Source organism: Capsicum annuum, chromosome 4 (assembly GCF_002878395.1).
Source record: "Capsicum annuum cultivar UCD-10X-F1 chromosome 4, UCD10Xv1.1, whole genome shotgun sequence".
In the NCBI taxonomy this organism is placed as follows: Eukaryota; Viridiplantae; Streptophyta; class Magnoliopsida; order Solanales; family Solanaceae; genus Capsicum; species Capsicum annuum.
Window position 1 is genome coordinate 83,718,457 of NC_061114.1, and position 15,994 is coordinate 83,734,450.

The 15,994-nt window shown below is 35.4% G+C and overlaps 1 non-coding gene across 1 annotated transcript; it reads right to left on the reverse strand.

The window, feature by feature from the left end:
- Nucleotides 1-2,986: 2,986 nt before the first annotated feature.
- Nucleotides 2,987-3,093, reverse strand: LOC124898210. The gene has a single exon (XR_007055186.1). It is a non-coding gene; the product is annotated as a small nucleolar RNA R71 (small nucleolar RNA).
- Between the last annotated feature and the right edge of the window lie 12,901 nt (nucleotides 3,094-15,994).

Consider the following 15,994-nt stretch of genomic DNA (forward strand, 5'->3'; position numbering starts at 1 on the left):
TTAAATCATGGAATAAATGCATAATCGATAACAAATAGCTAACAAGGAAGATAAATAAGCGACACCCAAGTACTAATCACAACCTATTAAAGCATAACCCCAACAATAAAGAATTAGCTACTCATAAAGAGAGAAAGTGAAGATATACAAAAGTTTCCATTAAATTGATCCATGATAAATAAAGGGAATGAAAACATAATCTTTAATTTCCAAGAAATCTCTTATAGAAAGAACTAATCATTAACTTTGGATCCACTCTAAATTGTTCTTCCTTTAAAAATAATACAATAATTTTCAGAGATCATGAAAATAATCTAAAAACCCTATTTAAGCCTCAATTCCATATTTACCAAATAATAAAAAAATGTCACCTTACACTTGATTTGATTGAGCAGATCCAAAGAAGATGAAGAGTTGATAGAGAGTAGATCTAGAGCAGATGGAAAGCCGACCCATAGCATATTAGGAAAATATTTGGTTATTTTGGTCATTCGCTTTTACGTGTATATTACCGACACACAAATGTGGTCTTTAGTGCTTTTTTCTTTTTTATTTGACCTCTCATTGAGTTGAGAGGCTTGATCATCCTCATTTTCATCCCTTTCTTACACGAATGAGCATTAAGTTTGAGATTAACGTCAATTCAATAGGAAATGCATGATAATTTAAGCATCGTCCAAAAATCAGATGAAAATTTGGTTATTCCTTTATATCAAAACAAAATTTCTCCCTCATTCTCACAAAGGCTTAAGAAAAAGGAGGAAGATACTAAGTTTAAGAAATATATTTCAAATTTTGGCAACCTATTAGTGAATATTCCATTGTTAAAAGTGCTACAATAGATTCTCGGGTATGCTAAATTCATTAAGGAATAGGTTTCAAATAAATAAATCATGGATGTTGAAACTACAGAGGTAACCTAATCTTTGGCATATTTATATGACCAGTCACCAATATTCACCCATACTAGGACTTGTTCAATGGGATAAAATGTGTTATTCTCATTGTATTTGAGCTTTAATTGCATTTCATTTATAAGGGACATGATTGGTCTATGCAAGGATGAAATTGGATGAACTTGGATGCATAAAAAAAGTCGGTGATGAACGAAGCAATGGGGTTTATGTGTTCAGATAAGAAGACTGGAAATTATCTTGGAAAGGGAAAAATGAAGCAAAGGAAGAATATGTAAAATAGCAAAATCCAGTGACTCATTGCGATTAGACCGCGTTGCGGAGCTAGATATGGAAAACTACCCTAGAGTCATCGTGAAGGGATTTTCTTAGATGTTTAATTCTAGTAGCTAACCATGACAAGACTGCTTTGCAGAGCTAGATGTAAAAAACTATCCCCGCATCATGGTGAGGGGCAAAAATTAGGAAATACTATCCAACTATAAAAGGAACATTCGAAGTCAATTAGAAACACTTTGGAGATGTAAGTAGAAGTAGAAAAACACTACAATTTCCCTCTTAGGATTCTTTGAACTTCAATATATCGAGATTACTACTTAGTTGGGTTAATTATTCATTTTTGATGTTGAATTCAAACATGAGTGGATAAGCACCCTTGTTCTGTAGAGGAGGCCAAGGACAAGATTGCACTTTGACATTCTTTATCGTAGTTTATTGTTGGATTATTATATGGGTTGTTCTTAATCTATTGCGCTTACTATTTTGATAAATGTCCATCATTTGAATAAACCTATATTCCCATGTGAATTCGGGAGGATAATCATAGGATAAAACAATGAGATTAAGGAGCAAGATTCTTAATCATTTACAAAATAGTGATTTGAATTAGCATCTAGGATTGGGATACACCTAGAATCCTTGTTTGGTTTACTTGAAAGAAGAGAGCTTCATGCATATAGTTGGATTATCTTATCCCCACTCAATGATGTAGATGTAATGTCCAATTGTTGTAGAACATTAGAGGTAGGGAGAACATGATCATACTATAAATCCTGTGAATTAATAACCCAATTATTAACCAAACTACGATAAGAATAGAGATTTTTAAGATTTTCAAAAGTGTCTCAACCCTTGAATTCTCATCAATATTGTTTACAACCCCTGCTTATATTTCTATTGTCGCATATTATTATTTCTTAATTATATTTTATATTGACTCTTCATAATCATCTTGATACGTTTTAACATTGAATACATTTTTGTGAAAAACTAAAGTTGGTTGAATTGCTAGTTGCATAGTCTTCGTGAGTATGATATCTGACTATTCTAGTAACTATATTACTTGTACAATTACATGCACTTGTGTGTTCTTTAGAATGCAATAAGTTTTTGGCGTCGTTTTTGGGGATTATTATAATTAGTAATTCTATAAATACTTGGTTTTTGATAATTAGTTTAAGTGTTAACGACTTTATCTTAGCGGATGACTTTTGCAGGATTGGCTGAATACAGACTAGCGAGAGATAGAGAGTTGATAGATCCTTATTCAGAACAAGAATTGGTATCAACAGAAGCGAAGATATCATTATCCAATTCAGTAGGTTCAAATGGTAGAACATAGAGATCCTAATCTTTTTGATCCAGTTGATCCAAATGACGAACATGTTCCAGCTCTGGTAAATCCAGTTACTCCAGTTAAAGCAGCTGCCAAACCTATTCGTGAAATGGCAATCCCACACACAAACTATGCGACTAAAAGAATCCGCCAGACAAAGCCTAGTGGTCGATTTGAATTAAAGCAAAACATGGTGCAGTTGCTGAATTCGGCTCAGAAATTTATTGAATTTTTCCATAAAGACCCACATCAGCATGTATAAACCTTCCTAGAAATTAGCAATAGATATATTCCCACCAGGATGACTACTGATTATGTCAGATTAACTCTCTTCCCCTTTTCTATAATTGGGAATGCAAAAAGTTGGTTACATGATGAACCACTACTCTCCATTACTTCTTGGGAAAATTTTACTCAGAAGTTCTTGATTTGATTCTTTCCATCAGGGAAGACTGCATGTTTAAGAAGCGAGATTCTAAGTTTCAGGCAGAAAGAAGGAGAAAATCTCTATGAATATTGGCAGAGATTCAAGGGGAAAATAAGAAATTACCCTCACCATCATTAGTCTAATAATGTTCTTGTTCATACTTTCTTAGAGGGGTTGTAGCAAATACCAAGATTTTCTTGGATTTAGCATGTAGGAGGAAATCTCTTTAGAAAATATATAATGCGTTATACACACTAGTTAATCAGATTTCACAAGGGAATCTTGAATGGTATGCTAACTCGAGGAGTGCTCCTACAAAAGTTATGGGTATATTAGAAGTAGATTAGTTCACTACATTGTCAGCTCAACTTACTACACTACAAAATCATATTACTAATCAGTTCAATAGCATAAAGTTGGAGGTTTCACAACCGGCATCAATATAAATGTAGTTCAACAGGTAAATACACAGTGTGAAGTTTATTACGGTAGTGGGCATGTAGCAGTTCCATCTATGGTTAATCCAGATATTTTAAATTATGTGAGGAATGCTAATCGTCACATATAACAGAACTTTTATAGCACCTATAATCTAAACAAGAGGAACCATCCTAATTTCACATGCGGTGGAAATCAAGCATAGAACAAGAATTAGTATAAGGGGCTAGTAGAAAAAAATCAATAACAAGTTTAATGTAATCAGGTCACAACTTAAATGAGGAAATGATGAAGCAACATCTAGCTGTTCAAATACATTTGAAAAAAAATATGAAGAATCCATAGTTGATTATGAGGAATCTGAAGATGCAAATTGGTTATATTGTGGGAGCGCAATACAGTGGAACTCAAAGAGGTCTACCTATAGATACTGAGGCAAATCCAAAATAGGTAAATACAGTCACTACAAGGAGTGGTTTCGAGTTAAACGAGTAGGAATATAACCATATAAGTCCAGTGGCTACTGATGATGATACTAAAAAGACTAAAGAGAAAGTGATTGAAGAAAAAATTATAGGTAATGTGTAACGCCCCGGACCTGGTACTCGGAATGCTACATAGTGCTCATGACCCTAAAATCAACTGCTATATAAGGAGTAACAAAAGACAAAGAAGCTCCTGGATCTAGCAAAGAGTAAACATGTACATGAAAGATCTGTAACGTACCAGTAACCATATCAAGAAAATTTTGCTGATCTTTCTAGGACTGGGGAGCATAAAGTCTTTTTGGGCATTTCCTACTAGTAGCACTGGAAGTGGCACCCTGCAGAGTTGGACAATCAGACTGAGCCAAGGAACGATTCTGCTGACCCTGATAACCTGACTGGGACAATCTCTAACTCTGTGGCGTAGCTTCCCACATCCAAAACAGACATCGCTACCAGCTGTGCAAGCACCCTTGTGCTTGGGACCATAAGTCTGACAAAGGGGATTAGTATAGGCATTACTGATACTGCCCTGAGACTTAGAGCCTGGCGCCTTATCTCTATTACCATTCCTGAACATAAGAGCTGGAGCGCTAGCTAAAAAAGGAGGTGGAACTGATGGCTTAGGATTAAACTGAGAACGGTTTCCTCTTTTTGATTTAGGTAAAGCAAACTACCTGTCTTTGCTCTTTTCTTCTTCTCCCTCATCTTAATCTTTTAATCTTCTATCTGTTGAGCTTGAGTCATAATCCTGGCTAAAGTTATGTCACTATTCAACATCATATACCTACACTTATTGACCACTCTATCATTCACCTAGAAACAAATTTATTAATCTTGGGGCGCTACTGTTTGAAACCACATGAGAGGCATATCTGGCCAATTGAGTAAACTTAAGAGAATACTCTTTCACCGTCATGTTGCCCTGCTTAAGGTTGATAAATTCTAATACCTTGGCTTCTTTCAGCTCTAGAGGAAAGAACATCTCTAAGAATGCGATGACAAACTCCTCCCACTCTATAGGCCCTGCATCAACTTACCTTTCTGACTTCTACTATTTATACCAAGTATGAACAACATCCTACCACTGATATGCAGCTAGCTCTGCATTCTCAATAGCTGACACCCCCATAACATTTGTAACCTTTTAAACCTGATCGATGAATTCCTGATGGTCCTCTTCTTACTTAAACCAGAGAAAGGATGGAGGATTTATTCGGGTGAAGTCCCGAATCCTGGCTGCAGCTGAATTGGCCACTGGGTTAGCCAAAATAATGGTTGGTCACTCATTCTGAGTAGCAAGTGACTGAATAAGAGTAGTGAATGCATCTCTAAACTCTGCATGAGAAATATGTTCTCCCAAAGGTTCTTCGGGTTGAGGGGCTGACTAATTTCCATTTTATCTTTTAGGAGGCTTGTTCTATAGAAGAAAGGGAGAAATAGATTAGACTGAGAGATTGACTTGAGATTGTTCTCATTGGAACAACATAAATACTGAAAGAAGGGAAACTGTTCCTAAAAGATCCTATATCCTCGTGTGCATAAATGTGGCACGCAAAACAGCCATGCACAAGACTCTACTAGATGTGGCTTTCAAACTTCCTAGGACTTTATTGAACCTTAGGCTTTGATACAAAGTTTGTAACGCCCCAGATTTGGTACCCAAAATTCTATATGGTGCTCATGACCCCGAAGGACCACAAGATAACCTATTACTGATATTTGTACCTGTATACTACATAATATACTCTATGATTGTGGAAATCAAGGCCATAAGGTTCAAGACTGTAACATAACTAATAAAGATATAACATCTGAATGGGGTATGAAATACCCAAAACAAAACTAAAATAACATGATTGTCTAAACATGATAGTCTGGAAAACCTCTAACTGATTGAACTATTTGAATAAGGAGTTGATTGGATATTTCCCCAACTAACTCCAACTAATAAATTACTTAATGAGATAATAAATAAATGATCATGTCTTCGAGAGATGAGGACTCAATGCTAACTCTGACTGCTGAGATAAGAATGCTACTGATGCTCTGGAGCTCGTGCTTTTGAACCTATGGTATAAGACACCATAGTGCAAATGCGTAAGTACTTTGAATGTACTGGTATGCATGGAAGGTAGGATGAATGCATGGGGTTCATATGCATGAAAAATCCAAGCTAACTAACTAATATGAGTGTGAGAATACATGCATGAATATGTAGTAACTATATTTGAGATTGTTATAACATAATTTTACTGATAACTAACATGACTGATAATTGAATTCTAATGACTGATATAATTGATGACATGATTGACTGTATTTAATAGTCCTGAATCTGATGGAACTAGCTGAGTTTCGTATTGTATCTAAGTTGACTATATCTGACAGTCCTGAATTCTGTAGAACTATCTGAGTTCTATTACTGAGACTGAATGACTGTATCAGACAGTCTTGATTTTGTAACTGAAACTTTGGGAAGTAGTTATCTAACCGACATTTCCCTAATACGCCATTATAGCTGAGTTGGGGTCCAATCTGTAACCCTAATTAGAAAGGTGTCAATATCGTGCCACTGGTAAGATAAGTTGTGAGTGACCCTCATCAAATAGTGTCCCCAAAAGAGAACGATGGGGCCCTCATCTAACAGTTCTTATCTACCTCATCAACCCTCATCTGATAGTGTTGATGTCTCAACCTATGCTGGCTACATAGTTATGGAATGCAAGGATGACTTCTAAGAATCGCATCCTCATCTGACAGTGTTTGTTCCCATCCTTGGGTTCACTCGGTGCTAATTTCTACACCCATCTGAATAGACACTGAGCAAGGATTACTTAACTTAACTGGACTGAATTACTGAGTTCCGTTGCCTGATGGAATAGTATTGAGATTAATGTAGTATTGAGTTTTCCTGAGTCACATGATTGACTGAGTTCTATGGATCATGGCTTGACTGAGGATATCGTGAAAACTTGACACTAAAGCTAGGCACACAACTATATTTTTTTTTTGGTACAAGTACCCCTAGGACTTGATGAAAGGAAACTGACAAGGCATGACATTCTTGAATATATGACTAACATCAACAATATATAATCCATTGACTAAGAAATTTCATTAAATACTTGACATACATAACTTATACATGAATGGAGATTTCATAATATCATACTAGTATTGCATTTTTCCTTTACATAGGCATTTAATCAAACATGTAGGGGGCATGCTTTGGTTATACAATCATCAACACATGTAATAATCAAGGATACATCAATCAACTTATAAATTGAAGAGGGTTTATTATGATTATTATGCAAATAATCACATACTAGGGTCAATCATTAGAATATGTAATTTAAAACATGAATCAAAATCACACAACATCATGAACAAGAATTTCAGTTCAATTTGAATCATAAATATTCATAAATACCCAAATCACAAATTTTAAAAAGAGATTCTTGAGCTTTATGGGTGAGAAAAACCCATGAATCAACACATGACATAACTTAGTTCTTGATTTAGCGAAGATTGAAGGAGAGACTTTCTTGAAATTAAATCCCCAATTGAAATCCTAACTTGTTCTTGAGAGAAAATTATGAGAAACTAGTATTTTTTTGGTTCCAAATAGCAGAATCCTGTGTTAAAGGGCTTAAATAGTGGTGAGAAATTGAACCTTTTAACCCTGGACATGTCTTTTAATTTTAGTAAAATTTTCCTGAATTGGACCCCTGGCGCGACGCGGCTCTATCGCGCCGTGTCACTGGAATTTGACAATTGGGAAATTAAGGGATGGTGCGACACAGATTCATCACATTGCCACTTCATTTACGACCTGGAAATTTGGCGCGATGCGACACTATTTTGGACCCCTACTGGAATTTGACAATTGCTATTTTCTCCTGTGGCGCGGCGTGCTACTGACTAATATGGTACAGTTTTATGAAGGGAACTTCAAAATTGTCATAACTTCTTACCCGGATATTGGATTTAGGTGAATTTTATAGTAGTGGAAATCCTATTGAATTTCCCATATGACAAAATGTGAAAATCTTGAAAATTCCTCATGGAATAAATATCATTCAATTTAGAAGATAACACTTGACATTCTTGAGAAAAAATTAGTTAGGAAACTTCGGGGTATTACATAATGAAACTAAAGAGAAGAAGAATATGCTGCCTATAACCTTCCCTTAAAGGCTTCAGAAGCACCAAGAAAATTCTAGTTACAAGAAGTTTTTGGAGCTTTTGAAGTAGGTTCATGTTAATCTCCCTCTTGTAGATATTTTGCAAAGTGTTCCGAAGTATGCAAAGTATGTGAAAGACATAGTGGAAAAAGAATCATTTGATATAATATGCTATTGTAGAACTTACAAAGGAGTGCACATCTAAGATTCAGAATAAGCTTCCCACAAAGCTGAAAGATCCAGGTAGTTTTACTTTGCAGATCACCATTGGTCAAGCCATCACTACTCGAGGGTTCTGTGACTTATGGGAGAGCATAAATATCATGCCCGTATGTTGGTTATTGAAGATGGGTATTGGAAATCCCTAACCCAATACTATTGTTTTGCAGTTAGCCAATAGAGTCCTTACTAGGCCTACGGGATCATTGAAGATGTATTGGTATAAGTAGGATCACTTATCTTTCAATGAATTTTGTGATTCTGGAATTTAAAGTTGATTTAGTCTTTCCATTTAACTTGGGACTCCCATTCCTTGAAAGAGGGTAGTCACCTATTGATGTAGCTGCAGGGAAGATGACTATGAGATCTCATGATAAGGTCAAGGTCTTAATTATGTACAAGGAAATGAAATTGCCTTCTATATTTGAAGAATTGTCTTCTAAATCAGTTATAAACCTAGAGTCTGAGATCCATATACTATTTTTTTATCACCTACTTGATATCCTAAAGGAAAGATAAAAACGAAATGGACACTTAAAAGGGAAAAATCAGCAAGTACACAAAGAGAAAACAACACATTAGAAAGGGGATGAAGAAGAAGATTGCATAAAAAGTAAAGATAGGTAGAAAGAATCTTATTTATATCAAATGAATAGAACAAGAAGGTTTTTAAAACATGAAAAAACCCCTCACCAATATAATCTCAAACCTTCCTCTTAGGTGGACGAAAGGACTCACACTTCCTCAATCACAAATTTCTTGCCAAATAACCCAATACAAGTGAAAACCAATTTCAATTGCATTCAAGGTTCAAATTTTTGTTTTCCTATATTAAGGAGAAGGAGAAGACTAAAACCTAACACTAATATTACAATCTAACAATTCACTCTATTCATTATTTCAAAACTAATGAAAATAGAAGGCTACTTGTTTATTTATACTATTACATAACAAATGTCAAAAATGCCTTAATGAGGGCTAGGAAATGGGCATCTCTTGAGTGTTGAAATGTAGGGTATAAAGTCAACTTTTCCCTTCACTTGAGATGCCTCTTGAGTGTAACAACCCCTCCTTCTTTCTCCTCTTGACCAAGGATTCAAAATTCTCCAAAAGGGTCTTCAATTGCTTACCAATTTCAAAGCTTAAACCTTGGACAATGTCTTGTCCTCTTGTAGCTACTTGTGCTTATATCATCCTCACCATATTGATAGGAATTTGTGCTCAAATTCAAATTTTGCAAAACCCAAAAGAGAACAAAAAAAACACATAATCCTTTTGGTAGGAGGGTTAGTGTTAGCACCACAATTATATCATTACTTCAAGGTGGTTCACACTTACCATACATCCATGTATCCTTGATATTTGGCATGAAAAGCTTGGAATAAAGGATTTAAATAAATTGGTTGGAATCAATGTAAAAAGTAATTGAGCATGACCCAAAACTACAACTTTCACTTCTTAAAAGTATTTCAGGGTCAAAGGAAAATAGTAAGCAAAGGTCTATACCGTGGTTAAGTACCCCTTGCACTAGATTATCATGCCAAGGGGGTACATATTTGAAATACAAACAGAAATACCTTGTTTTGTCCATGAAATTAGTATATGCATCACAAAGTATAGGGCTAAGGTAAACATCAAGGGAAAATTAACACAAGACAAAACAGTCCCTTCCCCACGACACTAGTACACTGGGATCAAATCGGTGAAGTTGACAAGGGAATAATCCGAAGCTACTCATTCTATTTATTAGGGTATAATACTCACCCAAAGCATTTGTTCTTAAGGGAAGACTAGCACACAAGGATAAGGACCTATGGCTTAGTAGGCCTTCCTTAACAACATACATTTCATCATCCGCAATCACTTTATACACATGATCTCCAAGAACACAATTAATAGCAAGGTTATCACCACACAAGAAGTTAATGGGACCATATTTATTATAAGGATCAACATTATAAACATCAACACTAACTTGAGGATTTTCAATCCCACAATTCCCATATTCAAGTAGTAAACTAGTTTTAAGAGCAAATTGATCATTATTCACAATAAAAGAGTTACTAAGGAAAGAGTTATGAACTTGCAAACCTAAAACCACTTCACTAGACACTAAATAACAACATTTTGGGTTCAAATAATTGATGAGAGTAGCAAAGTCACCTCGGGTAAGGCTTGGGCAGTACACTTTTTTTGGAGCTCTCGGTTAAGGGAGTCTCTAGTTCAAATCTCATGCTTTCATGTGGAACTTCTTTTGTATCCATCTTGGTTATCATATCATCTTATACCTGAACATAAGAAGAGTCAATGCTAGGAAAATTTCTAGCATTCAGGTTAGTGGATAACAAGGGTCTTTTGTGAACAAGATCCACAATCAAGTGTTCTTTTCCCCTTTCAATTTTTCTACCCGTGGCTTCCATTTCCTTTCCTATTTTTTCTTCGCATCCTTCTTTCATCTCACCATTAATTTTGTATCCATATTGAGGCTTAGCCTCACTCTCCTTTGGATTTTACTTTTCCTCATCTTCTACTTGGATGGAGGGCTCTTGGTTTATTTTAATTTGGAGAGAAGGTATTGGTTTTGGTTGAGGATGGATTTGGGTTGGTGGCTTTGTATTTGCGGAAGAGTATAATCTTTGGTTTTAAGGGATTTAAAATTGTGGAGGTTTTGGTGGACATAGTCTATCAATCCCCAATTTCATTTTAATCATGTCACCCATTATAGCATCCATATAACCTTTCATAGCATCATGATTATCCTCCATTTTTCGGGCAAAGGCCTCAATTTGTGCCATCAAGGCTCCAATAGCATCATTTCCCAAAGTTTGGGATGAAGAACCCTCGGATTCCATGTTCAAAAGTACCTAATAAGAAGAAAAAGCATAAAAGAGAAAACCTACAAAATTAACAAACAAGTTAGTTCAAGAAGGCCTCACCACACTTTTACTCAACCTCACCACACACTTGGCTTAACAAATGTTGGATAATTGGCCATACTTGAAAAGTTACTTGAGTGGTGAGAAGCTTTGGTATGGAATCAATTTTTTTAAAAAATTACTCAAATAAAGTGATGTATGAACTTGAACCAACAAAGCACTACGAATTATAAGAATGAGAAAAGCACACAAAAATCGAAGATGCGAAACAAACAGACTCTAATCTAATTACCAAACTAGTAGGTAGTTACTAGCTTGCTAATTAGTGATATAACCAACAAAATTGAAGCTAGAAAAAACAATTAAAAACTAGAAAATCTTAATTTGAACTCAATTTGGTTGGTCACCAAAGTGATGATGTGGCAGCTTGTGATTTCGCATTACTTTCAAAATTTTTCAATTTCCCAAACTTCTAGTTTCGGCCACACTTGAACTAGAGAGGTGCTTGAACGCAATTAGGGGGAAAAATGGAGGGTTTGGAGCCCTTTTTCAATTTTCAAATGGATTTGAGAACAATTGGTCCCCCCTTTGTACTTTCAATTGTACTTTGATAATCCCTTTGTCCCCTCTTCTTTTGGAAGATTGTGAATATGCTAGGGAATATTCTTTGTACAAACAACTTTGACCTTTTCTTTCTTTATTTTTTGTGGATCAAACTAGGATTTTGAATATTCTTCTTCAACAAGTTTTGAAGATTATAAAGAACAATGTGAATATTAAAGAGTTGACCAAGGTTTCACCACTAGGCAAATGAACCCTGAATTCAAATTTTGTTTTAGATCTAGGTTCCCTTTGCCAAGACAAGCTCAAATATCAACAAATCAGCTACAAAACGTCCACAATACCACAACTCACACGTTACCCTCTTCACAAAAGCATCAAAATGCGACAACAATGGTGGATCTTTACTCAAACACAACCAAATCTTGTTTCAAAATTAGATCAAGAAACTTTAAGTGCTAGAGAACAAGAATCTAACAGTAGAAACTAACAAAACAACACAAAAACATGTAGATCTAATATTTAAAATGCTGTCCGAGTACAAAATTGTGAAATACCTTTTTTTTTTTAATTTCTTGACTCTAGACTCTTTGTTTATGGAGATTTTATTAGATCCAAGGCTTAGAATAGTGGGAACAACTCTAAATGATAGCCTAAAGCAAGGCTAAACAAGAAATGTATACATAAAAGGCAAAAATCAGCAAGCAGACAAAGAGAAAAAACACACAAGAAAGGGGATGAAGAAGAAGATTGCATAAAAAGTAAAGATAAGTAGAAAGACCCTTATTTCTATCAAATGAATAGCACAAGAAGGTGTCTCAAACCTTCAAACACACCTCACCAATAGAATTGCAAACCTTCCTATTCAGTGTACCAAAGGACTCATGCTTCCTCAATCACACCTTTCTTGCCAAATAACCTAATACAAGTGAAAACCAATTTCAATTGCATTCAAGGATCAAATTTTGATTTTCCTTTGTTAAGGAGAAGGAGTAGAATACAATATAACACTAAGATTACAATATAAAATGTCACTAAATTAATTATTTCAAAACTAATAAAAATATAAGGATACTTATCTATTTAAACCATTACATAACAATTGTAAAAAAATGCCCTTAATGAGGGCTAGGAAAAGGGAGCCTCTTGAGTGTTGAAATGTTTGGTATAAAGTAAAATTTTCCCATCACTTGAGGCACCTCTTGAGTCTAACACACCCTCCTCCTTTCTCCTCTTGACCAAGGCTTCAAAATACTCTAAAAGGGTCTTTAATTTCTTGCCAATTCTGATGCTTGAACCTTGGACAATGTCTTGTGCTCTTGTTGCTACTTGTGCTTATATCATCCACTCCATATTGATAAGAATGTGTCCTCAAATTTAAATCTATCAAAACCCAAGAAAATCCAAAACAAACACCTAATCCTCTTGGTAGGAGGGGTTAGCATTAGCAACACAATTATATCATTACTCCAAGGTGGTTCACACTTAACAAATATCCATTTATCCTTGGTATTTGGCATGAAAATCTTAGCATAAAGGATAAAAATGAATTTAATGGCATCAACATCAAAAGTAATTGAGCATGACCTAAAACTACAACTTTCACATCTTAAAAGTATTTCGGGGTCAAAGGAAAATAGTAAGCAACGGACTATGCCGTAGTTAAGCATCCCTTGCACTAGATTATCATGCCAAGGGGATACATATTTGACATAGTACCATAAATCCCTTGTTTTCTCCATGAAACAATTAGTATATTCATCACAAAGGAAAGGGCTAAGGTAAACATCAAGGGAAAATAAGCACAAGCCAAAACAATCCCTTTCCTACCCCACTAGTACACCGAGATCAAATGAGTGAAGCGGCCAAGGGAATAATCCGAAGATACTCTTTCCATCTATTAAGGTATCACACTAACCCGAAGCATTTGCTCTTAAGGAAAGACTAGCACACAAGGATAAGGACCTATGGCTTAGTAGGCCTTCCTTAACAACATACATTTCATCATCCGTAATCTTTCCATACACATGATCACAAAGAACACAATTAATAGCAAGGTTCCCACCATACAATAAGTTCAAGGGACCATATTTATTATCAAGGTCAATATTATAAACATCGAGAGTAACTCGATGTTTTTCAATCCCACAATTCCCATATTCAAGTAGTAAACTAGATTTAAGAGCAAGTTGATTACTATTTACAACAAAAGAGTTACAAATGGAAGAGGTATGCACTTGCAAACCCAAAACCACTTCACTAGATACTAAATCACAACATTTTGAGTTCAAATAAGTGTTGAGAGTAGCAAAGTTACCTCGGGGAAGGCTTGGGCAGTCCACATTTTTTGGAGTTCTCTATCAAGGGAGTCTCTAGTTCAAATCTCATAATTTTATGTGGAACTTATTTTGGATCCTTCTTGGTTATCATATCATCTTGTACCTGCAAATAAGAAGAATCAATTCTAGGAAAATTTCTAGCATTTGGGTTAGTGGATAACAAGGGTCCTTTGTGAACAAGATCCACAATCAAGTGTTCTTTTTCCCTTATAAATTTACTAACCGTGGCATCCCTTTCCTTTCCTCTTCTTTCTTCACATCCTTCTTATACCTCACCATTCATTTTCTCTCTATCTTGAGGCTTAGCCTTACAGTCTTTGGGCTTTAACTTTCCCTCGTCTTCTACTTTGATGGAGGGGTCTTAGTTTAGTGTAATTGGAAGAACAGGAGTCGGTTTTGGTTGAAGATATATTTGGGATGGTGGCTTTGTATTTGGGGAAGTGTAGAATCTTTGTTTTTTATTGATTTGATCTTGTGGAAGTTTTGGTGGACATAGTATATCAATCCTCACTTTTATGTTAATCATGTCACCCATCAAAGCATCCATATAACCCTTCATAGCATCATGATTATCCTCCATTTTTTGGCAAAGGCCTCAAACCGTGCCATCAAGGCTCCAATAAAATCATTTCCCAAATGTTGGGATGAAGAACCCTCGTATTATGGGGTCAAAAGTACCTAATAAGAAGAAAAAAATAGAAAAGAGAAAACCTACATAAAGAACAAACAAGTTAGGTCAAGAAGGCCTCACCACACTCTCACTCAACCTCACCTCACACTTGGCTTCCCAAGTGTTGGATAATTGGCAATACTTGGAAAGTTACTTGAGTGGTGAGAAGCTTTGGTCTGGAATCAATCTTTGTTTGAAATGAATTAAATAAAGTGATGTACGAACTTGAACCAACAAAACTCTACAAATTAAAAAATGGCTAAAAACATACAAAAATCAAAGACGCAAAACAAACAGACTCTAATCTAATTACCAAACTAGTAGGTTGTTACTAGCTTGCTAATTAGTGATAGAACCAACGAAATTGAAACTAGAAATAACAATTCAAAACTGGAAAATCTAAATTTGAACTCAATTCGATTGGTCACCAAAGTTGATGATGGGGAAGCTTGTGATTGGACTTTACTTTCAAAATTTTTCAATTTCCCAAACTTCTAATTTCAGCCACACTTGAAACAGAGAGGTACTTGAACGAAATTGGGGTGGGGGGGTGGGGGGGAATGGAGGGTTTGGAGCCCTTTTTAAAATTTTAGATGGATTTGAAAACAATTGGTCCCCCATTTGCACTTTCAATTGTACTTTGATATTGCCTTTGTCCCCTCTTCTTTTGGAAGATTGTGAATATGCTAGGGACTATTGTTTGTACAAACAAATTTCACCTTCTCTTTCTTTCCTTTTTTGGATCAAACTAGGACTTTGAATATTTTTCTTCAACATGTTTTGAAGATGATGAAGAACAATATGAATATTTAAGAGTTGACCAAGGTTTGACCACTATGCAAATGAACCCTGAATTCAATTTTACTTTTAGATCTAGGTTCCCTTTGCCAAGAAAAGCTCAAATATCAACAAAACAGCCACAAAACGTCCACAATGCCACAAGTCACACATTACCCTCTTCACAAAAGCTTCACAATGCCACAACAATGGTGGATCTTAGCTCAAACACAACCAAATCTTGTTTCAAACTTAGATCTAGACACTTAAAGTGCTAGAGAACAAGAATCTAACACTTGAAACCAACAAAACGGTACAAAAACATGTAGATCTAATATTTAAAATGCTGTCCAAGTACAAAAATGTGAAACACCTATTTTTTTATTTTCTTGATTCTCGATTCTTTTTTTGTGGAGATTTTCTTAGATACAAGGCTTAGAGTTATGGGAACAACACTAAAACTTTGATCTGATACCAAATGAT